Genomic DNA, 24,817 nt, shown 5'->3' with positions numbered 1-24,817 from the left:
GTCTGCTTCTGTGACCTCCTAGGAACGGCGACCCTCGCCGCCAACCTACGACAACCCTACTAAAGGACCCCACTGGACTGAGGGGCAGCTCCGGACTGAGGGGCAGCTCCGGACTGGCTGACGGCTCTGGCGGCTCCTGGCTGGTTGACGGCTCTGGCGGCTCCTGGCTGACTGGTGGCTCTGGCGGCTCCTGGCGGCTCCTGGCTTACTGGTGGCTCTGGTGGCTCCTGGCTGACTGGCGGCTCCTGGCTGACTGGCGGCTCTGGCGGCTCCTGGCTGACTGGCGGCTCTGGTGGCCCAGGACAGACTGGCGGCTCTGGCGGCCCAGGACAGACGGGCGGCTCAGGCGGCACTGGAAAGAGGGGCGGCTCAGGCGGCGCTGGACAGATGGACGGCTCAGGCGGAGCTGGACAGATCGGAATACCTGTAGGCTGAAAACGGAGAGACTGCCTGGTGCTTGGGGGCTGCCACCGGAGGGCTGGTGCTTGGAGGTGGCACTGGGTAGGCCGGACCGTGCAGGCGCACTGGAGCTCTTGCGCACTGAGCCTGCCCAGTGCGGCGAGGTGGAATAGCCCGCACTGGGTTGTGCTGGCGAACCGGGGACACCATGCGTAAGGCTGGTGCCATGTACGCCGGCCCAAGGAGACGCACTGGAGACCAGATGGGTAGAGCCGGCTTCATGGCACCTGGCTCGATGCCCACTCTAGCCCAGCCGATACGAGGAGCTGGAATGTACCGCACCGGGCTATGCACCCGCACCGGGGACACCGTGCGCTCCAAAGCATAACACAGTGCCGCCCGGTCCCTCTCGCATTCCGGTAAGCACGGGGAGTTTGCGCAGGTCTCCTACCTGGCTTCGCCACATTCCACAACAATTGACAGCTACTTCTGATTGAGAACCATATCAGACCAAACACAGAAATAGAGAATCATAGAAAAACTAACATAGACAAACCACCCAAATCAACGCCCTGACCATACTAAAACAAAAGACAAAACAAAGGAACTATGGTCAGAACGTGACAAGTTGTGGAGAAGTACAGATCAGGGTTGGATTGTAAAAAATATCAGAAACTTTGAACATCCGAAGGAGCACCATTAAATCGATTATTAAAAAATGGAAAGAATATGGCACCACAACAAACCTGCCAAGAGAGGGCTGCCCACCAAATCTCACAGACCAGGAAAGGAGGGCATTAATCAGAGAGGCCACAAAGAGACCAAAGATAATCCTGAAGGAGCTCCAACACTTTACAGTGGAGATTAGAGTATCTGTCCATATGAACACTTTAAGCTGTACACTCCACAGAGCTGGGCTTTACGAAAGAGTGGCAAGAAAAAAAAGCCATTGCTTAATGAAAAAAATAAGCAAACATGTTTGGTGTACACCAGAAGGCATGTGAGAGACTCCCCAATATGGAAGAAGGTACTCTGGTCAGATGAGACTAAAATGTAGCTTTTTGACCATGAAAAATGCTATGCCTGGCAAAAACCCAACACCTCTCATCACCCGAGAATACAATACCTTGGAATGGCCTAGTCAAAGCCCATAACTCAATCCAATTAAGAATCTGTGAAATGACTTAAAGATCGCTGTACACCAGTGGAACCCATCCAACTTGAAGGAGCTGGAGCAATTTTGCCTTGAAGAATGGGCAAAAATCCCAGTGGCAAGATGTGCCAAGCTTATAGAAACATACCCCAGGAGTCTTGCAGCTGTCATTGCTGCACAAGTTGTCTCTACAAAGTATTGACTTTTTCAGTTTTTTTTGTCTTATTTCTTGTTTGTTTCACAATAAAAAAAATGTTTTGTGTCTTCAAAGTGGTAGGCATGTGTTAATCAAATGATACAAACCCCCCAACAATCAATTTAAATTCCAGGTTGTAAGGCAACAAAATCGAAAAAAAAAACTTTGACTAAGCCATTCCAATACTTCAAATGTGTTGCTTTTTAACCATTTTCATGTAGACTTGATTGTGTGTTTTGGATCACCCAGTTGCGCTTCAGCTTATACGCGGATGGCCTGACGAGTCATTATGCAGACCTGTAACGATCTTCTTCATCTGATGAGGATGACAGTACTGCCTCTCGTGCCTGTTGCGCTGCCTTTCCTCATATCGCCATCACTCAGCTTTCGCTGCCTCCAGTTCTTCTTTAGGGTGGCGATATTCCCCAGCCTGTGCCCAGGGTCCCTTACCGTCTCTCCTCCCAAGTCCAGGAGTCCAGAACCCTCTGCTCCTTGTTACCACGCTGCTTGGTCCTTTTTTAGTGGGTAGTTCTGTAACGATCTTCTTCATCTGATAAGGAGTAGGAAAGATTGGACCAAAACGCAGCGTGGTAAGTGTCCATTTTAAGGAAATATAACTGAACACTGAATACAAAATAACCAAAGTGAAACAATGAAAATCGAAACAGTTCTGTATGGTGAAACACAGACACAAAAACAACTACCCACAAACCATAGTGGGAAAACAGGCTGCCTAAGTATGGTTCTCAATCAGAGACAACGATTGACAGCTGCCTCTGATTGGGAACCATACCAGGCCAGACACATAGAACTATAACACATAGAACAAAAACATAGAATGCCCACCCCAACTCACGCCCTGACCAAACTAAAATAGAGACATAAAAAAGGAAATAAGATCAGGACGTGACAATACCCCCCTATTTTATTTATTTTATTTAACCTTAATTTAACTAGGCAAATCAGTTATGAAGCAATTCAAATTGTGTGCCACCCTTTTGGACTCCTGATCACAGCTGGTTGTAATACAGCCCGGCATCAAACCAGGGTCGTAGTGATGCCTCTAGCACTGAGATGCAGTGCCTTAGACTGCTGCACCACTCGAGAGCCCTTAGTAAAGTGTTACCATGTTTTCTTTATTGCACCCAGCCTCATTGTTATGGTAGAAAAAAATCACAGCAATTCCACACAACATTCAAATGAAGATAGAGAGCATCAACCCTATAATATGACTATTATATTCACAATCAATTTACCAAGCAAAACTAAACTTCCTGAAGGTTATAGTTATAGTGATTGCAGATATTGTAATTTTGACTTCATTGTTAAATCAATAGATACTTTGGGAAATTGTTTTGTCAAGTCCCTCAAGCTTTTTAGAACAAAGCACAACAATGTCATATCGAGCTGAGAACTCTCTTTGACAAAGTGACAGAATATCAATTTGTCTGCCTTTTGGTCAACACACAGCAAAATTGGATGTGTTTAACTAAATCACTGTAGTGTTCATTTTAACTCTTTCAGGTGTATATATATGCATCCACTCTTAACAGAGTGAATGTCATACCTTCAAAAGTATTTAAATGTTAACATTTAGACAGTGCTTCTGTAACCCAACATATTTTTCCGTCAATGATTCTAGTGGTTTTTATCCAAATTGCTAATACCGCATCAAAAGCTCAGAGAGTCGCCAGGGTATGTGTCATCGACCTGTGCCAACTTTCCCATGATTGAAATCCATTCAAACTGTTGGCGCATGCATTCCTGGCTCCAGTCACTGTTAATGAACAGGTGAGGCATGGGGCTTTACTGCATACCCTACAGGCGCTACCTTTATTAATGTCATTGAGTGGAATCCATATTTTGTGCATACTGTGGTATCCCTGGGGTGTGGTAATAGAGGGGCGGTACGTGAGACGACATTGGCTCCCTCTGCTGGGGATACGGGAGCTGGGCACCCCAACACAGACAGATATCAGTGGAGGTAATTAGAAGAAAGTGCCAACCAGCCATGGAGGCTAAATAAAAGGAGCATGTGGAGAGATGGACACCAGTTAAAAGAGAGAAGAAAGACCGAGCAAAACCGAAGTATGTTTATTTTCTGTCTTAGTAAAGTTGTTTTGTGGACTAAAGCCTCCCTGTCTCTGTGTCAATCTCTGCATGCTCAACACAATACATACAGGCTTAATGTTGTGGGAGAGGCATACAGTGCCTTTGAGAATTTAGGCATGTCTACCAGTGGAGGCTCTTTAGAGGAAAAAGGTGAGGACCATACTCCTCAGTAAATTTCATACAAATAAAAGTAGTGAAACAAACGTTATCCTTTTCAAATAAAACTATACTAAATATATTAATGTCACCAAATAATTGATTAAAACACACTGTTTTGCAATGAAGGACTACATTAGCCTCATTAGCCTCTGTAGGGTAGCACCATGGTGTAGCCGGAGGACAGCTTGTTTCCGTCCTCCTCAGGGTACATTGACTGCAGTACATAAGCTAGCAGGCTCGTGGTTCTTACCCCCTTCCATAGACTTACACAATATTTATGACCACTCCCGTAGGACGTCCTCCAACCTATCAGAGCTCTTGCAGCATAAACTGACATGTTGTCCACTCAAAGGATCAGAGAATTAATCTGGTACTGAGAGCGTAGGCTACAGCTTAGCTAGCACTGCAGTGCAAGTTTTCCGGTTCCGGGTTGGAGCGAGCGGTCGCATCTACACTTTGGTCCGCAGGTAGTATAACTTTTCATTACATTTTTCATTACATTTCATTATAGTACAACGGTTTGATTTGTCTAATCTTAGCAATTTCTTCTTAGCTAGCTACATAGCCGTCTTTGTATCAAAGATAATTGCGTAATTATCGTATTTCGTCGTCCTAACGTAGTCTACACTGCTATCTGCCCAGCAGCTAGCTAACGTCCACTGTCCACCAGCACTGTAGAAACTATTACACTCAACTGAACGACTCGATTAGTGAAGTGTTAGCTAGCTACATAGTTGTCTTTGCTGTCTTCGTATCCAAGATAATTGTGTAGTTTAGAGTGTGTAGACTTAGAGTGATTATCTTAATTTACCGAGGTTAGCTAGCCAGCTATTTGTCGTCCTTAACGTAGGAGATGCTGCTAGCTAGCTAGCCAACAGCTAGCCAACCTCTACCGAATAGAACTTCAACTAACTTCCGCTTCGCTCCACAGGTAGTATCACATTTTCATTTCACTTCATTACAGTACAACGGTTTGATTTGTTTGATCGTAGCTCGCTAGCTACATAGCCGTCTTTGTATCTAAGACAATTGTGTAGTCTAGAGCGATTTTCTAGGTTAGCTAGCCAGCTATTGTCGTTCTTTTAACGTAACGTAACGCAATCAACACTGCTAGCTAGCCAGCTAGCCCCCGAATAGCAGCACTGTAGAAACTATTACAGTACAACGGTTTGATTTGTTTGATCGTAGCTAGCTAGCTACATAGCCGTCTTTGTATCTAAGACAATTGTGTAGTCTAGAGCGATTTTCTAGGTTAGCTAGCCAGCTATTGTCGTTCTTTTAACGTAACGCAATCAACACTGCTAGCTAGCCAGCTAGCCCCTGAATAGCAGCACTGTAGAAACTATTACACTCGACGGAACGACTTGATTAGTGTAGTGTCAACATCGCAGCCACTGCCAGCTAGCCTACAAAGTCAACAACGCAGCCACTGCCAGCTAGCCTACTCCAGCAGTACTGTATCATTTCAATCATTTTAGTGAATAAGATTCTTGCTACGTAAGCTTAACTTTCTGAACATTCGAGACGTGTAGTCCACTTGTCATTCCAATCTCCTTTGCATTAGCGTAGCCTCTTCTGTAGCCTGTCAACTATGTGTCTATCTATCCCTGTTCTCTCCTCTCTGCACAGACCATACAAACGCACCACACCGCGTGGCCGCGGCCACCCTAATCTGGTGGTCCCAGCGCGCACGACCCACGTGGAGTTCCAGGTCTCCGGTAGCCTCTGCAACTGCCGATCTGCGGCCAACAAGGCAGAGTTCATCTCAGCCTATGCCTCCCTCCAGTCCCTCGACTTCTTGGCACTGACGGAAACATGGATCACCACAGATAACACTGCTACTCCTACTGCTCTCTCTTTGTCCGCCCACGTGTTCTCGCACACCCCGAGAGCTTCTGGTCAGCGGGGTGGTGGCACCGGGATCCTCATCTCTCCCAAGTGGTCATTCTCTCTTTCTCCCCTTACCCATCTGTCTATCGCCTCCTTTGAATTCCATGCTGTTATAGTTACCAGCCCTTTCAAGCTTAACATCCTTATCATTTATCGCCCTCCAGGTTCCCTCGGAGAGTTCATCAATGAGCTTGATGCCTTGATAAGCTCCTTTCCTGAGGACGGCTCACCTCTCACAGTCCTGGGCGACTTTAACCTCCCCACGTCTACCTTTGACTCATTCCTCTCTGCCTCCTTCTTTCCACTCCTCTCCTCTTTTGACCTCACCCTCTCACCTTCCCCCCTACTCACAAGGCAGGCAATACGCTCGACCTCATCTTTACTAGATGCTGTTCTTCCACTAACCTCATTGCAACTCCCCTCCAAGTCTCCGACCACTACCTTGTATCCTTTTCCCTCTCGCTCTCATCCAACACTTCCCACACTGCCCCTACTCGGATGGTATCGCGCCGTCCCAACCTTCGCTCTCTCTCTCCCCGCTACTCTCTCCTCTTCCATCCTATCATCTCTTCCCTCTGCTCAAACCTTCTCCAACCTATCTCCTGATTCTGCCTCCTCAACCCTCCTCTCTTCCCTTTCTGCATCCTTTGACTCTCTATGTCCCCTATCCTCCAGGCCGGCTCGGTCCTCCCCTCCCGCTCCGTGGCTCGACGACTCATTGCGAGCTCACAGAACAGAGCTCCGGGCAGCCGAGCGGAAATGGAGGAAAACTCGCCTCCCTGCGGACCTGGCATCCTTTCACTCCCTCCTCTCTACATTTTCCTCCTCTGTCTCTGCTGCTAAAGCCACTTTCTACCACTCTAAATTCCAAGCATCTGCCTCTAACCCTAGGAAGCTCTTTGCCACCTTCTCCTCCCTCCTGAATCTTCCTCCCCCTCCCCCCTCCTCCCTCTCTGCAGATGACTTCGTCAACCATTTTGAAAAGAAGGTCGACGACATCCGATCCTCGTTTGCTAAGTCAAACGACACCGCTGGTTCTGCTCACACTGCCCTACCCTGTGCTCTGACCTCTTTCTCCCCTCTCTCTCCAGATGAAATCTCGCTTCTTGTGACGGCCGGCCGCCCAACAACCTGCCCGCTTGACCCTATCCCCTCCTCTCTTCTCCAGACCATTTCCGGAGACCTTCTCCCTTACCTCACCTCGCTCATCAACTCATCCCTGACCGCTGGCTACGTCCCTTCCGTCTTCAAGAGAGCGAGAGTTGCACCCCTTCTGAAAAAACCTACACTCGATCCCTCCGATGTCAACAACTACAGACCAGTATCTCTTCTATCTTTTCTCTCCAAAACTCTTGAACGTGCCGTCCTTGGCCAGCTCTCCCGCTATCTCTCTCAGAATGACCTTCTTGATCCAAATCAGTCAGGTTTCAAGACTAGTCATTCAACTGAGACTGCTCTTCTCTGTATCACGGAGGCGCTCCGCACTGCTAAAGCTAACTCTCTCTCCTCTGCTCTCATCCTTCTAGACCTATCGGCTGCCTTCGATACTGTGAACCATCAGATCCTCCTCTCCACCCTCTCCGAGTTGGGCATCTCCGGTGCGGCCCACGCTTGGATTGCGTCCTACCTGACAGGTCGCTCCTACCAGGTGGCGTGGCGAGAATCTGTCTCCTCTCCACGCGCTCTCACCACTGGTGTCCCCAGGGCTCTGTTCTAGGCCCTCTCCTATTCTCGCTATACACCAAGTCACTTGGCTCTGTCATAACCTCACATGGTCTCTCCTATCATTGCTATGCAGACGACACACAATTAATCTTCTCCTTTCCCCCTTCTGATGACCAGGTGGCGAATCGCATCTCTGCATGTCTGGCAGACATATCAGTGTGGATGACGGATCACCGGATCACCTCAAGCTGAACCTCGGCAAGACGGAGCTGCTCTTCCTCCCGGGGAAGGACTGCCCGTTCCATGATCTCGCCATCACGGTTGACAACTCCATTGTGTCCTCCTCCCAGAGCGCTAAGAACCTTGGCGTGATCCTGGACAACACCCTGTCGTTCTCAACCAACATCATGGCGGTGGCCCGTTCCTGTAGGTTCATGCTCTACAACATCCGCAGAGTACGACCCTGCCTCACACAGGAAGCGGCGCAGGTCCTAATCCAGGCACTTGTCATCTCCCGTCTGGATTACTGCAACTCGCTGTTGGCTGGGCTCCCTGCCTATGCCATTAAACCCCTACAACTCATCCAGAACGCCGCAGCCCGTCTGGTGTTCAACCTTCCCAAGTTCTCTCACGTCACCCCGCTCCTCCGCTCTCTCCACTGGCTTCCAGTTGAAGCTCGCATCCGCTACAAGACCATGGTGCTTGCCTACGGAGCTGTGAGGGGAACGGCACCGCAGTACCTCCAGGCTCTGATCAGGCCCTACACCCAAACAAGGGCACTGCGTTCATCCACCTCTGGCCTGCTCGCCTCCCTACCACTGAGGAAGTACAGTTCCCGCTCAGCCCAGTCAAAACTGTTCGCTGCTCTGGCCCCCCAATGGTGGAACAAACTCCCTCACGACGCCAGGACAGCGGAGTCAATCACCACCTTCCGGAGACACCTGAAACCCCACCTCTTCAAGGAATACCTAGGATAGGATAAGTAATCCTTCTCACCCCCCCCCACTTAAATGATTTAGATGCACTATTGTAAAGTGGCTGTTCCACTGGATGTCAGAAGGTGAATTCACCAATTTGTAAGTCGCTCTGGATAAGAGCGTCTGCTAAATGACTTAAATGTAAATGTAAATAAAATGTGGTGATTATTTGACTCAAAGAGAGAGAAAGATAACAGCTTTGAACAAATTAATTTCTTTAACATTTAAGGAGAAGCAAGAGAGAGAGAGCTAGTAATTTAGTATTTTTCTTAAATGCAGCTTGCTAGCTAGTTTATCCTACTCAAACATCCCGCTCAAAAAGAGAGGAATGCTACTGTATGTTAACTAACTGGCTATGGCTATCCAACACTGGAACTCTTCCAAGTCGAGGTAAGCTTTTGGTTGTATTAATGTATTGCCACTGGCACCCACCGGTGTAACTGCTAAACTGCTTACTAAACTGTCCTGCACGATTGTAGCTGGTTTACTAATGCGTTAGTAAATGTTATGTTGTTGACTTGACCTTAGCCTACATCGTTGTCACCATATTAGCTATGTGTAGCGGTTATGATATGAAGGTTTGGCTTGGACACAGACAGCAGATGTGCACTGAAGTCCACAAGTGAAGGGTAAAGGTGAGAGGAGGAAAGCGTATAAATGCGCTAAATGATCTGGCTGGTATGGAAGTGAAATGAGTTTGCGTCTGATCAGGGGTGTATTCATTCCGACTATTCTGTTGAAAAGTGTTTCTTAAACGTAAGCAAATGGAACTAAATCGGGATAAACATACCTGAATTTGTCCAAAAATTATATATTGTTTACAACTGATTACACCCTGGATCAGCTAGATGCAGGCAAGATTGTGCAAGGCGGTAATGGATGTGTCAATGTCTGTCACCTTGATTACTAAAATTTCACTCAACCTGTGCACCTGCGTTGTAAACCTTCATTCAAAGGCTAGGTTGTAGCAACCTCATTATGGATATAGGGAAAATTTGAGTATCATGTAGTAAGTAGCCGAAACATATCCATGTTACATTGAGCTGGCTAAATGGAATATGAATGACAGTCATCCAGTACGCTGTAATAGGAAGAAGGCCATGCTCATAAATAATAATTGTCCTTCCCATCTTAAATGGCACCGACCACCAATGGTGTCTACAAAGTTTGGTGCTCCAATAACTTACCTTTATATTCACCTAGCCTGTAACGGCTTTCTTCTGTAAAAGGAGGAGCGGACCAAAATGCAGCGTGGTATTTTTGAGACATGTTTAATGAAGAAATGAAAGAACATGAACAATACAAAAACAACAAACGGAACGTGAAACTCTAAACAGTCCTATCTGGTGAAGACACAGAGACAGGAACAATCACCCACGAAAACACTCAAAGAATATGGCTACCTAAATATGGTTCCCAATCAGAGACAACGATAATCACCTGACTCTGATTGAGAACCGCCTCAGGCAGCCATAGACTATGCTATACACCCCACACAACCCCCGGCGCCGACAGAGATGGCCGCCTCGCTTCGCGTTCCTAGGAAACTATGCAATTTTTTGTTTTTTTTATGTGTTATTTCTTACATTTCTTACATTAGTACCCCAGGTCATCTTAGGTTTCATTACATACAGTCGAGAAGAACTACTGAATATAAGATCAGCGTCAACTCACCATCAGTACGACCAAGAATATGTTTTTCGCGACGCGGATCCTGTGTTCTGCCTTACAAACAGGACAACGGAATGGATCGCATGCAGCGACCCCAAAAACGACTCCGAAAAAGAGGAAAACGAGGCGGTCTTCTGGTCAGACTCCGGAGACGGGCACACCGTGCACCACTCCCTCGCATTCTTCTTGCCAATGTCCAGTCTCTTGACAACAAGGTTGATGAAATCCGAGCAAGGGTAGCATTCCAGAGGGACATCAGAGACTGTAACGTTCTGTGCTTCACGGAAACATGGCTCACTGGAGAGACGCTATCCGAAGCGGTGCAGCCAACGGGTTTCTCCACGCATCGCGCCGACAGAAACAAACACCTTTCTGGTAAGAAGGGTGGGGGCGTATGCCTTATGGCTAACGAGACATGGTGCGATGAAAGAAACATACAGGAACTCAAATCGTTCTGTTCACCTGATTTAGAATTCCTTACAATCAAATGTAGATCGAATTATCTTCGATTATAATCACAGCCGTAGCAGACACATCGATGGCTCTGAACGAACTTTATTTAACTCTTTGCAAACTGGAAACCATTTATCCGGAGGCTGCATTCATTGTAGCTGGGGATTTTAACAAGGCTAATCTGAAAACAAGACTCCCTAAATTTTATCAGCATATCGATTGCGCAACCAGGGGTGGAAAAACCTTGGATCACTGTTACTCTAACTTCCGCGACGCATATAAGGCCCTGCCCCGCCCCCCTTTTGGAAAAGCTGACCACGACTCCATTTTGCTGATCCCTGCCTACAGACAGAAACTTAAACAAGAAGCTCCCACGCTGAGGTCTGTCCAACGCTGGTCCGACCAAGCTGACTCCACACTCCAAGACTGCTTCCATCACGTGGACTGGGACATGTTTCGTATTGCGTCAGATAACAACATTGACGAATACGCTGATTCGGTGTGCGAGTTCATTAGAACGTGCGTTGAAGATGTCGTTCCCATAGCAACGATTAAAACATTCCCTAACCAGAAACCGTGGATTGATGGCAGCATTCGCGTGAAACTGAAAGCGCGAACCACTGCTTTTAATCAGGGCAAAGTGTCTGGTAACATGACCGAATACAAACAGTGCAGCTATTCCCTCCGCAAGGCTATCAAACAAGCTAAGCGTCAGTACAGAGACAAAGTAGAATCTCAATTCAACGGCTCAGACACAAGAGGCATGTGGCAGGGTCTACAGTCAATCACGGACTACAGGAAGAAATCCAGCCCAGTCACGGACCAGGATGTCTTGCTCCCAGGCAGACTAAATAACTTTTTGCCCGCTTTGAGGACAATACAGTGCCACTGACACAGCCTGCAACGGAAACATGCGGTCTCTCCTTCACTGCAGCCGAGGTGAGTAAAACATTTAAACGTGTTAACCCTCGCAAGGCTGCAGGCCCAGACGGCATCCCCAGCCGCGCCCTCAGAGCATGCGCAGACCAGCTGGCTGGTGTGTTTACGGACATATTCAATCAATCCCTATACCAGTCTGCTGTTCCCACATGCTTCAAGAGGGCCACCATTGTTCCTGTTCCCAAGAAAGCTAAGGTAACTGAGCTAAACGACTACCGCCCCGTAGCACTCACTTCCGTCATCATGAAGTGCTTTGAGAGACTAGTCAAGGACCATATCACCTCCACCCTACCTGACACCCTAGACCCACTCCAATTTGCTTACCGCCCAAATAGGTCCACAGACGATGCAATCTCAACCACACTGCACACTGCCCTAACCCATCTGGACAAGAGGAATACCTATGTGAGAATGCTGTTCATCGACTACAGCTCGGCATTCAACACCATAGTACCCTCCAAGCTCGTCATCAAGCTTGAGACCCTGGGTAGCGACCCCTCCCTGTGCAACTGGGTACTGAACTTCCTGACGGGCCGCCCCCAGGTGGTGAGGGTAGGTAACAACATCTCCTCCCCGCTGATCCTCAACACTGGGGCCCCACAAGGGTGCGTTCTGAGCCCTCTCCTGTACTCCCTGTTCACCCACGACTGCGTGGCCACGCACGCCTCCAACTCAATCATCAAGTTTGCGGACGACACAACAGTGGTAGGCTTGATTACCAACAACGACGAGACGGCCTACAGGGAGGAGGTGAGGGCCCTCGGAGTGTGGTGTCAGGAAAATAACCTCACACTCAACGTTAACAAAACTAAGGAGATGATTGTGGACTTCAGGAAACAGCAGAGGGAACACCCCCCTATCCACATCGATGGAACAGTAGTGGAGAGGGTAGCAAGTTTTAAGTTCCTCGGCATACACATCACAGACAAACTGAATTGGTCCACTCACACAGACAGCATCGTGAAGAAGGCGCAGCAGCGCCTCTTCAACCTCAGGAGGCTGAAGAAATTTGGCTTGTCACCAAAAGCACTCACAAACTTCTACAGATGCACAATCGAGAGCATCCTGTCGGGCTGTATCACTGCCTGGTACGGCAACTGCTCCGCCCTCAACCGTAAGGCTCTCCAGAGGGTAGTGAGGTCTGCACAACGCATCACCGGGGGCAAACTACCTGCCCTCCAGGACACCTACACTACCCGATGTTACAGGAAGGCCATAAAGATCATCAAGGACATCAACCACCCGAGCCACTGCCTGTTCTCCCCGCTATCATCCAGAAGGCGAGGTCAGTACAGGTGCATCAAAGCTGGGACCGAGAGACTGAAAAACAGCTTCTATCTCAAGGCCATCAGACTGTTAAACAGCCACCACTAACATTGAGTGGCTGCTGCCAACACACTGACACTGACTCAACTCCAGCCACTTTAATAATGGGAATTGATGGGAAATGATGTAATATATCACTAGCCACTTTAAACAATGCTACCTTATATAATGTTACTTACCCTACATTTTTCATCTCATATGCATACGTATATACTGTACTCTATATCATCGACTGCATCCTTATGTAATACATGTATCACTAGCCACTTTAACTATGCCACTTTGTTTACATACTCATCTCATATGTATATACTGTACTCGATACCATCTACTGTATCTTGCCTATGCTGCTCTGTGCCATCACCCATTCATATATCCTTATGTACATATTCTTTATCCCCTTACAATGTGTAAAAGACAATAGTTTAGGAATTGTTAGTTAGATTACTTGTTGGTTATTACTGCATTGTCGGAACTAGAAGCACAAGCATTTCGCTACACTCGCATTAACATCTGCTAACCATGTGTATGTGACAAATAAAATTTGATTTGATTTTGATTTGAGACGAAACACACCACAAATAAACCCATGTCACACCCTGGCCTAACCCTAATAAATGAAGAGAAACATAATAAATATAGACCAGGGTGTGACAGAACACCCTCCCCCTAAGGTGCCGGACGTACATCAAAACAATAGGGAGGGTCCGGGTGGGCGTCTGTCCATGGTGGCGGCTCCGGCTCCAGCGCGGGACTTGGAACCCACTCTATGAATGTCTTAGTCCCCCCTCCTCGCGTCCTAGGATAGTGCACCCTTGCTGCCGACCATGGCCTAGTAGTCCTCACCCGGAACCCCACTGGACTGAGGGGCAGCTCGGAACTGAGGGTCAGCTCGGGACTGAGGGGCAGCTCGGGACTGAGGGGCAGCTCGGGACTGAGGGAGCTCGGGACTGAGGGGCAGCTCGGGACTGAGGTCCAGCTCGGGACTGAGGGGCAGCTCGGGACTGAGGGGCAGCTCGGGACTGAGGAGCAGCTCGGGACTGAGAGGAAGTCCAGCACTGAGAGGAAGCCCAGCACTGAGAGGAAGCCCAGCACTGAGAGAAAGCTCAGCCAGGTAGTTGAATCCGGCAGATCCTGGCTGGCTGGCAATTCTGGCAGATCCTGGCTGACTGGCGGATCTGGAAGAGTCTGGTTGACTGGCGGATCTGGAAGAGTCTGGTTGACTGGCAGATCTGGAAGAGTCTGGTTGACTGGCAGATCTGGAAGAGTCTGGTTGACGATCAGATCTGGAAGACTGACGGATCTGGCTGCTTCATGCTGACTGGCGGCTCTGGCTGCTCCATGTAGACTGACAGCTCTGGCGGCTTCTTGCAGACTGGCAGCTCCATGCAGACTGGCAGCTCTGGCTGCTCCATGCAGACTGACAGCTCCTTGCAGACTGGCAGCTTCTTGCAGACTGACAGCTCCTTGCAGACTGACAGCTCCTTGCAGACTGACAGCTCCTTGCAGACTGGCTCCTTGCAGACTGGCAGCTCCATGCAGACTGGCAGCTCCGGCTGCTCCATGCAGACTGACAGCTTTGGCTGTTCCATGAAGACTGACAGCTCTGGCTGCTCCATGCAGACTGACAACTCTGGCTGCTCCATGCAGACTGACAGCTTGGGCTGCGCAAAACAGGCGGGAGACTCCAGCAGCGCTGGAGAGGAGGAAGGCACTGGCTGCGCTGAACAGGCGGGAGACTCCAGCAGCGCTGTAGAGGAGGAAGGCTCTGGCTGCGCTGAACAAATCAAATCAAATCAAATGTATTATTATTTTTTTTTATATATAGCCATTCGTACTTCAGCTGATATCTCAAAGTGCTGTACAGAAACCCAGCCTAAAACCCCAAACAGCAAGCAATGCAGGTGTAGAAGCACGGTGGTTAGGAAAAACTCCCTAGAAAGGCCAAAACCTAGGAAGAAACCTAGAGAGGAACCAGGCTATGTGGGGTGGCCAGTCCTCTTCTGGCTGTGCCGGGTAGAGATTATAACAGAACATGGCCAAGATGTTCAAATGTTCATAAATGACCAGCATGGTCGAATAATAATAAGGCAGAACAGTTGAGGCGGGAGACTCTGGCAGCGCAGTAGAGGAGAAAGGCTCCGGTAGCGCTGGAGAGGCGAGGCGCACTGTAGGCCTGATATGCGTGTTGCTGGCACTGGTGGTACTGGACTGAGGACACGCACAGGAAGCCTGGTGCGGGGAACTGCCACCGGAGGGCTGGTGTGTGAAGGTGGCACAGGATGGGCTAGATCGTGAAGGCGTACTGGAGATCTTGAGAGCAGTGTTGGCACAGGACGTGAAAGGCTAGGGATGTGCACAGGAGGCCTGGTGTGTGAGGCTGGCACCAACTTCACCAGCCGACTAACACGCACCTCAGGACGAGTATGGAGCGTGGAGCCCAGGTGCCATTAAATCCCCGACACGTTCCGTCGGGCAAATTCCATACAAAAAGCACCAACACAAGCAACTCCCTCATTTCTCTCTCCTCCAATTTCCCCATTAACTCCTTCACAGTCTCTGCTTCGCTCACCTCCAACACCGGCCCTGGTTCTGGTCTCCTCCTCCTAAACAGGGAGAGTTGGCTCAGGTCTGACTCCTGACTCTGCCACACTTTCCCTGAGCCCCCCAATAAATTTTTGGGGCTGACTCTCGGGCTTCCTTCCGCGCCGCCGTGCTTGCTTCGCCAACCTCATTCTCTCGTAACCTTCCGCACACTGCTCCATCGAATCCCAGGCAGGCTCCGGCACTCTTCCTGGGTCGACCGCCCACCTGTCTATCTCCTCCCAAGTTGTGTAGTCCAGATTTTGATGCTCCTGCTGCCGCTGTTGCTTCTCCTGCGTCTCCTTTTGCTGTTGCCCGTTACCACGCCGCTTGGTCCTGTTGTGGTGGGTGATTCTGTAACTGTTCTCGTCTGTCGAAGGAGAAGCGGACCAAAATGCAGCGTCGTGGTTATTCATGTTCTTTAATGAAAATGAACTAGACATGAAATAACGAACAAAACAAAGAACGAACGTGAAAACTTATACAGCCTATCTGGTGACAACAAACACAGAGACAGGAACAATCACCCACAAAATACTCAAAGAATATGGCTGCCTAAATATGGTTCCCAATCAGAGACAACGATAAACACCTGCCTCTGATTGGAACCACTCCAGACAGCCATAGACTATGCTAGATACCCCCACTAAACCACACCCAATACCTAACAAAACCCCAAGACAAAACCCACCACAATAAACCCATGTCACACCCTGGCCTGACCAAATAAATAAAGACAAACACAATATATTTCGACCAGGGCGTGACAACTAACAAGAAAAGATTAATGTGTCCCTGAACAAAGGGGGATTAAAAATCAAAGTAACAGTCAGTATCTGGTGTGGCCACCAGCTTCATTAAGCACTGCAGTGCATCTCCTCCTCATGGACTGCACCAGATTTGCCAGTTCTCGCTGTGAGATGTTACCCCACTCTTCCACCAAGGCACCTGCAAGTTCCCGGACATTTCTGGGAGGAATGGCCCTGGCCCTCACCCTCCGATCCAACAGGTCCCAGACGTGCTCAATGGGATTGAGATCCGGGCTGTTCGCTGGCCATGGCAGAACACTGACATTCCTGTCTTGCAGGAAATCATGCACAGAATGAGCAGTATGGCTGGTGGCATTGTCATGCTGGAGGGTCATGTCAGGATGAGCCTCCAGGAAGGGTACCAAATGAGGGAGGAGGATGTCTTCCCAATAACGCACAGCGTTGAGATTGCCTGCAATGACAATAATCTCAGTCCGATGATGCTTTGACACACCGCCCCAGACCATGACTGACCCTCCACCTCCAAATCTATCCCACTCCAGAGTACAGGCTTCGGTGTTACGCTCATTCCTTCGACGATAAACGCGAATCCGACCATCACCTCTGGTGAGACAAAACCGTGACTCGTCAGTGAAGAGCACTTTTTGCCAGTCCTGTCTGGTCCAGCGACGGTGGGTTTGTGCTCATAGACGGTGTTGTTGCCGTTGATATCTGGTGAGGACCTGCCTTACAACAGGCCTACAAGCCCTCAGTCCAGCCTCTCTCAGTCTATTGCGGACAGTCTGAGCACTGATGGAAGGATTGTGCATTCCTGATGTAAATCGGGCTGTTGTTGCCATCCTGTACCTTTCCCGGAGGTGTGATGTTCGGAGGTACCGATCCTGTGCAGGTATTGTTACACATGGTCTGCCACTGCGAGGACGATCAGCTGTCCATCCTGTCTCCCTGTGGTGCTCTCTTAGGCGTCTCACAGTACGGACATTACAATTTATTGCCCTGGCCACATCTGCAGTCCTCGTGCCTCCTTGCAGCATGCCTAAGGTACATTCACGCAGATGAGAAGGGACCCTGGACATCTTTCCTTTGGTGTTTTTCAGAGTCAGTAGAAAGGCCTCTTTAGTAGAAAGGCCTCTTTCATGTCTGTGACCTTAATTGCCTACCGTCTGTAAGCTGTTAGTGTCTTAACGACCATTCCACTGGTGCATGTTCATTAATTGTTTATGGTTCATTGAACAAGCATAAGAAACATTGTTTAAACCCTTTACACTGAAGACTGTGAAGTAATTTGATTTTTACGAATTATCTTTGAAAGACAGGTTCTTTATTGCTGAGTTTGTATTTGTATGTCCCCAAATAACTGATTAAAACACACTGTTTTGCAATGAAGATCTACAGTAGCCTAAAGAGCACTGTAGGATAGAACCATGCTGTAGCCGGAGGACAGCTATTTTCCATCTTCCTCTGGGTGCATTGACTTCAATACAAAACCTAGGAGGCCATGGTTCTCACCCCCTTGCATAGACTTACACACTAATTATGACGACTTCCAGAGGACGTCCTCCAACCTATCAAAGCTCTTGCAGCATGAACAGACATGTTGGCCCTCCAATCAAAGGATCAGAGAATGAATCTAGTACTATGGTGAGAAGTTGACACAAAGAGAGAGAAAGACAAGAGTTGAACAGTTTTGAACAAATACATTTCTTCAAAAATTAAGGAGAACCAGCAGAGACAGAGAGAGAGAGATTTCATTGTATTTATTTTTTCTGTTCCACTTACTGTACGCTAGCTAATGTTATTAATTTAGCCCATGTAACAAACTGACTGAGGAATTACATTTTTGTTAACTAGCTGGCTAAGGCTATCCAACACTCCAATGCTTCCAATTGTATTAATTTGTATTCATCTTTTGTCACTGGGGCCAGCCGGTGTAACTACTAAACTGCTTGCTGTACACTACTCTGTGATGGTACACATGGATTGAATTGTGGGTTTACTAACCCGTTTGTTCTAGTAGCAATGTTGATAATGACGTTAGCTAATATGGTGAAAACTATGTAGGCGGTGTGTAGCGGTTATGGTTTGAAGGTTTGGTTTGGAGAGGTTTTTTTCCCTGGTCACAGACAGCTGTTGTGTTGTGCACTGAAGTCAACAAGCAAAGGGAAATTGTGAGAGGAGGAGATGATGCTGTTTGTATAGCTGTTATGAAAAGTGAACTGTGTCTGCGAGTGATTAGGGGTGAATTCATTCTGCCAATTCTGTTGCAAAACGTTTCTTAAACAGAACGAAACAGAACAATTTTGTCCAATAGAAACTCTTGTTTTAGTTGCTTTTGCAACTAAATAATGAAAAATAATTACACGCAACATGTAACAATTTAAAAGTTTTTACTGAATTACAGTTCATAGGTGGAAATCAGTCAATTGAAATAAATTAATTAGGCACTAATCTATGGATCGCACATTACTGGGCAGGGGTGCAGCCATAGGTGGGCCTGGGAGGGCATAGGCCCACCCACTTGGGAGCCATGTCCACCCACTGAGGAGTCAGTTCCACCCAATCAGAATTAGTTTTTCCCACAAAAGTACTTTACTAAATTTAGACATACTCCGTGGTTACACGTGGTATGCGGTTGTGAGGCAGTTAGGATGTACTGTCAAATTCTAAAATTTCACACTCCCTCAAAGCTTGAGACATCTATGGCATTGTGTTGTGTGACACAACTGCACATTTTAGAGTGGCCTTTTATTGTCCACAGCACAAGGTGCACCTGTGTAATGAAAATGCTGTTTAATCAGATTCTTGATATGCCACACCTGTCAGGTGGATAGATTTTCTTGGCAAAGGAGGAATTATCACTAAAAGTGATGTAAACATATTTGAGCACAGAATTAGAGAGAAATAAGCGTTTAGTGCATATGAAACATTTCTGGGATCTTTTATTTCAGCTCATGAAAAATGGGTCCAACACTGTACATGTGTTTGTATTTTTGTTCAATGTAGTAGCCTAAACCTATCAAAGTGACCTTGAGCTAGGTGAATGGAATATGAATGACAGTCATCCAATATGCTGTAATATAAACAAGGCCATGCTCAAAAAATAATAGTACAAAAGAAAGCATCTCAGATCACCTGGAGCTAAATCATGTGTCCTGATCTCGTCCACATTCTTATTGTTCCCACATTTTTTAAATGTGTGTACAAATGGTATTAAAATGTGTGTCTTATCTGTCCACTGTGTCAGCATTGTGACTATACTACCTGGTCCATCCCTCTAGGCAAATGATTTCACAGCTATTCTTTCTAAATAATATGTATTTATTTATTTTAAAACACATATTGTGGCCTAGCCTCGCAAGCCAACTTGATTTCGCAAGCTAGCGAAGACAAATGATAAGCTTGCAAGATCAAGCTGGCTCGCGAGGCTAAATGGTACCACCTGTCAAGGATTTTAGTATGCAGGATAATGATTAGTTAAATGGTTTCACTGGCCAGATCTGTCTACACTTGTAAGCTATTCAGCCACAATGTGTGCCTGACTACCTCTGGAAGATCATCTGGTAAGGAAGATCTGATCACAATCTGATGAGATTGCTCCGTTTAATCGTCTACATTTGTCCAAAAAATGTGGGTACAATTAGAATGTGAAATGAGATCAGGACAATGGATGCATGTTAGAACTAGGTATAAATGAGACTTCAGCCTATCAACAGCCACACAACTATTCATGGACATGAAGCAGAACTAGTCAATGCATCAACAGGTGTTAAAGTAAAAAAAAGCAGACAAAAGACACCACCGACAGAATGCAAACACAATGTTTGCAGTGTAACTTCACCTTAGATGAGAGCAGCAACTGACACCAGAATAATACTTTTACACAGCACTGTTCTCCCAACCAAAACCTTTGGTTTCACAATCGGTGGTGCAGACTCATTAGTGTTATAGTGTTAGCGATGAGATAACTTACTCCGTGGGTTGACTCCATACAGAAGGCATTATATTATAATATACATGGTATTTATTATACATTACATTATTACACAATGGTCACTGGAGTTGGCAGGTAGTCTAGAGCAGTGGTTCCCAAATACATTTTTCTGTGCCCAGAGTCCCCCTGAAATACCACCTCATGTATTTTACTAGCAAGCCTATGGTCTCAAGTACCCCCTGTGGATAGACCATTATGATTAGCAAATGGCAAATGCTACCAGGGGTATATAAAATCCCTTGGGATACATTGTCAGAAAATGAGCCTATTAGCTGTACTTTTAGGACCACCTACATCAGCACCATCATCCAGGAAACCGTAGATCCACTCCAATTCGCATACCGCCCCAACAGATTCACAGATGGCGCAATCGCACTGCCCTTTCCCACCTGGGCAAAAGGAACACCTACAGTGCCTTGCGAAAGTATTCGGCCCCCTTGAACTTTGCGACCTTTTGCCACATTTCAGGCTTCAAACATAAAGATATAAAACTGTATTTTTTTGTGAAGAATCAACAACAAGTGGGACACAATCATGAAGTGGAACGACGTTTACTGGATATTTCAAACTTTTTTAACAAATCAAAAACTGAAAAATTGGGCATGCAAAAATATTCAGCCCCCTTAAGTTAATACTTTGTAGCGCCACCTTTTGCTGCGATTATAGCTTTAGTCACTTGGGGTATGTCTCTATCAGTTTTGCACATCGAGGGACTGAAATTTTTTCCCATTCCTCCTTGCAAAACAGCTCGAGCTCAGTGAGGTTGGATGGAGAGCATTTGTGAACAGTGTTTTCAGTTCTTTCCACAGATTCTCGATTGGATTCAGGTCTGGACTTTGACTTGGCCATTCTAACACCTGGATATGTTTATTTTTGAACCATTCCATTGTAGATTTTGCTTTATGTTTTGGATCATTGTCTTGTTGGAAGACAAATCTCCGTCCCAGTCTCAGGTCTTTTGCAGACTCCATCAGGTTTTCTTCCAGAATGGTCCTGTATTTGGCTCCATCCATCTTCCCATCAATTTTAACCATCTTCCCTGTCCCTGCTGAAGAAAAGCAGGCCCAAACCATGATGCTGCCACCACCATGTTTGACAGTGGGGATGGTGTGTGTTCAGGGTGATGAGCTGTGTTGCTTTTACGCCAAACATAACGTTTTGCATTGTTGCCAAAAAGTTCAATTTTGGTTTCATCTGACCAGAGCACCTTCTTCCACATGTTTGGTGTGTCTCCCAGGTGGCTTGTGGCAAACTTTAAACAACACTTTTTATGGATATCTTTAAGAAATGGCTTTCTTCTTGCCACTCTTCCATAAAGGCCAGATTTGTGCAATATACGACTGATTGTTGTCCTATGGACAGAGTCTCCCACCTCAGCTGTAGATCTCTGCAGTTCATCCAGAGTAATCATGGGCCTCTTGGCTGCATCTCTGATCAGTCTTCTCCTTGTATGAGCTGAAAGTTTAGATGGACGGCCAGGCCTTGGTAGATTTGCAGTGGTCTGATACTCCTTCCATTTCAATATTATCGCTTGCACAGTGCTCCTTGGGATGTTTAAAGCTTGGGAAATCTTTTTGTATCCAAATCCGGCTTTAAACTTCTTCACAACAGTATCTCGGATCTGCCTGGTGTGTTCTTGTTCTTCATGATGCTCTCTGCGCTTTTAACGGACCTCTGAGACTATCACAGTGTAGGTGCATTTATACGGAGACTTGATTACACACAGGTGGATTGTATTTATCGTCATTAGTCATTTAGGTCAACATTGGATCATTCAGAGATCCTCACTGAACTTCTGGAGAGAGTTTGCTGCACTAAAAGTAAAGGTGCTGAATAATTTTGCACACCCAATTTTTCAGTTTTTGATTTGTTAAAAAAGTTTGAAATATCCAATAAATGTTGTTCCACTTCATGATTGTGTCCCACTTGTTGTTGATTCTTCACAAAAAAATACAGTTTTATATCTTTATGTTTGAAGCCTGAAATGTGGCAAAAGGTCGCAAAGTTCAAGGGGGCCGAATACTTTCGCAAGGCACTGTATGTGAGGATGCTGTTCATTGACCACAGTGCAGCGTTCAACACCATAATGCCCTCAAAGCTCATCACTAAGCTAAGGACCCTGGGAGTAAACACATCCCTCTGCAGATGGATCCTGGACTTCCTGACGGGCCGCCCCCAGGTGGTGAGGGTAGGCAACAACACATCTGCCACGCTGATCCTCTACATGGGCGCCCCTCAGGGGTGTGTACTTAGTCCTGTCCTGTCCTGGCCAAGCACAACTCCAACACCAACACCATCATTAAGTTTGCTGACAGCACAACAGTGGTAGGCCTGATAATCAGCAACGATGAGACAGCCTATAGGGAGGTCAGAGACCTGGCAGTGTGGTGCCAGGACAACAACCTCTCCCTGAACGTGAACAAGACAAAGGAGATGAGCGTGGACTCAGGAAAAGGAGTGCCGAACCTTCCCCCATTCTCATGATGGGGCTGTAGTGGAGCATGTTGAGAGTTTCAAGTTCCTTGGTGTCCACAATACCACTAAACAATCATGGTCCAAACACACTAAGACAGTCGTGAAGAGGGCACGACAAAACCTTTTCCGCCTCAGGAGACTAAATATTTGGCATGGGTCCCAACATCCTCAAAAAGTTATACAGCTGCACCATCGAGAGCATCTTGACCAGTTACATCACCGCCTGGTATGGCAACTGCTCAGCATCTCACCATAAAGCTCTACAGAGTAGTGCGTACGGCCCAGTACATCACTGGAGCCAAGCTTTCTGCCATCCAAGACCTATATACTAGGCGGTGTCAGAGGAAGGCCCATAAAATTGTCAGACTCCAGTCATCCAAGTCATAGACAGTTCTCTCTACTACCACACGGCAAACGGTACCGGAGTGTCAAATCTAGGTCCAAAAGGCTCTTTAACAGCTTCTACCCCCAGGCCATAAGACTGCTGAACATGTAATCAAATGGCTGCCAGGACTATTTACATTGCCCCCCTTTGATTTTACACTGCTGCTACTTGCTGTTTATTGTCACTTATTTTTTACTTTAGTTTATTTAGTAAATATTTTCTTAACTCTATTTCTTTAACTGCATTGTTGGTTAATAAGGGCTTGTAATTAAGGATTTCACAGTAAGGTCTACTACACCTGTTGTATTCGGCATATGTGACAAATATAATTTGATTTGATCTCCACGCTGAATGAAGCTCTGACTGTATAGTGGCTATGTAATGACATCTTGTGGTGCAGGAAAGCATTACTGCGTACTACATGTGAGAATCAGTGTGTGTATTGCAAAGTTATGACTCAGGAGCTACACTCCTCTAGTGGCTTCACACCTGCAATGACAGTGAGGATATTGTGACAGTATTTTTTCTAGGATACATTTACAAATATTGGCTGCATTCTAGACCGACTATAATGCAGATACCTGCCAGATCTCACAACAGCTGGATAAGTGTTTAACATTTCAGCTAATCACATCATATGATATAGGAATCTGATCCATTGTTTGATGCTTTGCAAGATCTGCATTGTTGTCGGCCATGGAATCGCTGGGAGCGTTTGAGCTGATCACTTTTGTCAAGTCAATGGTCAAGCTTTTCAAAGTGTGTTGCATTCTGGGGATAAAAATTGTCTGACTGCATGAAATTTACAAAAGTCATGAAGTTTTGAATGGACGACAAGTTTCTGCAGTTGCTTTTCATCAACTTCATCCTGCAGCCATCACCTGCATTTTGGGAGGCTCTATTGTCAACCAATCGTTAGGGTGTTTTTGATTTACCACGCAAACGTGAACAAAGACGTGACTGGCAGTTTGCCATAATTCATGTGTAGCCTACAATGAGGAAATAAATGTGATTGAGGCTCTCTCTCACTAAATGTTTGGACTGTGCATTTGAAAAGTATTCAGACCCCTTGACTTTGTCCACATTTTGCTAGATTACAGCCATATCCTAAAATGGATTGAATAATTTTATCCTAATCAATCTACACACAATACCCCATAATGATGAAGTGAAAACAGGTTCTTTGACATTTTTGCAAATGTATTAAAAATAAAAAACATACCTTACTTAAAACTTCTTATGGCTGCAGTGGCACTATTGAGTAGCTTGGATGAAAGGTGCCCAGAGGTGCCTGGAGTAAACGGCCTGCTCCTCAGTCTCAGTTGAAGTTCACTCTGAAGTTTCTAAAACTGTTTGAATGATGTCTGTGAGTATAACAGACCTCATATGGCAGGCAAGAACCTGAGAAGAAACAGGAAGTGAGAAATCTGTGGTTGGTATATTTTCAAACCATTCCCTATTGAAATCCCATTGCAATATGAATGAAGAATTTGGGATCTATAGGGGGAGCCTGGGAAACTGAAATGTCTGACATTTTTCAACAGTCTTTACTGTGAACATTTGTACAAGAAAAACTAATTTAGGGAGAAATAGATATGATTAAAAACAACCTTTGATACAATATGAAAATAAATGGGTGGAGGAGATTAATCATAAACCCTAATTGAGAACCT

Source organism: Oncorhynchus masou, chromosome 7 (genome assembly GCF_036934945.1).
Source record: "Oncorhynchus masou masou isolate Uvic2021 chromosome 7, UVic_Omas_1.1, whole genome shotgun sequence".
In the NCBI taxonomy this organism is placed as follows: Eukaryota; Metazoa; Chordata; class Actinopteri; order Salmoniformes; family Salmonidae; genus Oncorhynchus; species Oncorhynchus masou.
Note: the sequence above shows the minus strand (reverse complement) of the source record.